The sequence below is a fragment of the Cibotium barometz genome, chromosome 37 (assembly GCF_041138505.1).
Source record: "Cibotium barometz isolate CiBa-2024 chromosome 37, ASM4113850v1, whole genome shotgun sequence".
In the NCBI taxonomy this organism is placed as follows: domain Eukaryota; kingdom Viridiplantae; phylum Streptophyta; class Polypodiopsida; order Cyatheales; family Cibotiaceae; genus Cibotium; species Cibotium barometz.
In genome coordinates, this window is record NC_141082.1 from 8805263 (window position 1) to 8808234 (window position 2972).

Below are 2972 nucleotides of genomic sequence, written 5' to 3' on the forward strand. Positions count from 1 at the left end.
TGGTGACCCTTTTGTAGCAATACCGGCTCTGACAAACATGTGGCAATATCATTCCACAACTCAGGTCGAAGCTTTATCAAATCAAGCAAAGGTAAGGTACAAGCCACTGGTGCTGACAAAATAGCTTGCACGATACTCATATCCTTCTCCTTTGTCAACCTTTTATGCATGGAGGGTATCCTCAAGGTTTGAGAACAGTTCTCATATTCTCCCAGATATGATGGTAAAGTTTTCATTGTATGCTTACTTCTAGGAGAAACAATTGTTTGGACTTCCTCCTGGATGCTTGGGCGTCCAAAGTTGTTTTCCGTGCCCCTGGTAAAATCCACCTCAGAGAATGGAGGCGAACTAATAGAGGACATGTTCTCATTAACTTTCTCATGAACTGCGGCCCACATCTCATTTGCCATGTCCTCATTAGCATCAATAACTTCATCATTGCATGGGAAGACAAGGCTAGGTGGTGGCAGAATGTGTCAATTGGTGCAGACCTTTCACTATGAGCTTGTGAAATGAGCTCACTTTTCATTTCCCGACTTGATGACACTTCTAGTATGGTTTCTAATGTTGGCTTAAGAGAGGTTGGGCCCCGAGGAATAGGTGGTGGTGGTCCCTCAAGTATTGACCGAGCTTCCCTAATGAGTTGCTGATGTACAGCTAGATTGATCTTCTCCTCACGAGGGTTTGGATATTCTTGAAGCTTCTTGGGTAGGTCAAATAAAGCTGCAATGCGACTTCTATGAGCATCAATGATGGCATCTAGAGTCCCATTCACTTTATCCACAAAAACAGAACCCCCAGAACTATCCTCGGTCGTACTAGTTTCATCTTGTTTAGCACTAGGCCCAAGTTGAGGTTGATGTTCCTCATGCACTTCTTGGGATGTAAAAGTCTGATCCCTCATGTTTTGTTTAGAGGCTTCCTGAGAACTAGTGGATGCACTTTTAGTTCGTTTGTTTCGGTTCTTCTTCCTCCTAGTGGTCTTTTTTCTATTGTCCACTAGATTTGCCTTTGCATCCCTAGTTCGAGGTGTCTCATCAGTCTGTATTTCAGCATTTCATGTCTGTGATCTAGTCATGACTCTAAGTGGCACGACATCCTCATTCTCAGATGAAGGTGGTGATGGAGCTGCCCCTACAAGGTTGAGTGATACCTTTGGTTGAGAGGTGCCTTCCTCATGTCGTTTCAGCAAACAATCCTTTGGGAAGTGTTCTACACAACACCCTAGACAATATCTTTCAATTGGTGGAAACTATTGTACTGTTGTATTGGATCGAGATGCCTGCCTTGAGCGATGTGGACAATCATGAGCCCAATGGGGTTCTCCGCACTCATAACAGGGGCCCATTGGTTTGGCCTCTACTTTCCTTGGTTGCCATTGACCTGAGGGGCCTGGAGTCCTAGGTTGGTGGACCTGTAGGAAGTACACTCCTCAATCTCTGCTGCTGTTGTTGTGGCTGCATGGGTGGACGATAGGTCTGTCCCAATCTCCGTAGTACTAGGTTAGCTATCTGGTCTAGATTTACTAGCGCGCTAGACCCTAAACTTTGGTCATCACCCCACTGATCTCTAGTTTTCACCTCTGGGCCAGAACCATCTTGGAATTTGAAGTTATCGGCATAGCATCATGGCAACACTCATTGAAATTTGTATGCTTCTTCGCATAGAGATGTGTATGCAGTGTCGAATTTTTGAGTCCTTTTAAGAAGAGAGAAATTAATCGACTTTGGGCAGGCTTCTCATCTTCTGGGCAACGATTAATGTACTGCTTCATTCTATTTACACAGTCTCTAACACTCTCATTCTCACCTTGCTTGAAAGAGTAGATGTGTGCTACCGTCATGTTGAATTCCCATCAAGGAAAAAGCAGCAATGAATCTCTCTTCCAAAACTCGTAAAGAAGATTTGTCTGAAGCCTCTAATGCCTGAAACCAAGCCAGGGCTTTTCCCTCAAGAGTGAATCCAAATCCTTCAATTTGTGTATGCTTATCAGCCACTTGCTCAGCTCGAACTGCTTGCCTAAATGCTACTACATGGTCGTATGGATCTCCCGACCCTTCATACTTCTTTACCAGTTTCTGAAGAGTTGATGGCCTTACTTGTCTTGAATACTCATCATAGGGCCTACGGCCTCTCACTCTCAGTGGGAATTGTTCCTCTCTTTGGTAAGATGGTCCACATGCATCAAAAATTGGTGTGGGTACCCTATTACCAGCCTCACCAAACCCCTCCAAAGATCTTGTCACCCGCATTTCAGGAGGTGCATTAATGGGAGGCCGAGTTGGCTCCCCTACCCTCCGATTGTCATAGTGAGAAAGATGTTGTGGTGTGACCGGTGGTCGCACATTTGGTGTAGGACGATATCTTGGTGCTAGAGTTGGGCTACTAGCAGTGGTCCACTTTGATGTTGAGGGTCCCTCCCTAGTGAACTCTCGTAGGGGAGGAGCAACAGTTTCTCCAAGAAAGGCTGTCTCTCCTGGTTTGGCTGTAATTGTTGAGAACGCTTCCATGAATAATGGTTGTCCTTTCCACGTGAGTTCCCGAATCTCTTTCCAATCTAAGGTTCGGTATTCATTGGCCCATTTATCAATTATTCGGTTTATGTGTCCTGCAAGCTTCTCAACTACCACCACCAGTGCTAGAGGAAGATCCAGCCCTGGCAATTTAGTTGTGGCATAATATCCCTCTAACGAGTCCTTATAGACCTCTTGAAGTGGGTCATCCTGTAAGACCTTTGTCATCACTGGAATTTGTCGTACAAACTCCCATTGGTTCTCAGCCCCCTGATCCATTTTACTCTTGCCCTTCCTATCCCTTTCCAAATTTAGATCTACAAGAAGTAAATCATCTATGGATGGCTTTGAGGACTGGGCATTGGAGGGTCCAGGCATGTCCGGCTCAATGAGCCAGTCATCTCTAGACTCCCTTGCTCTGGAAAGTTTCGATAAGTCAAAGAACTCGGTTTTAGAGAG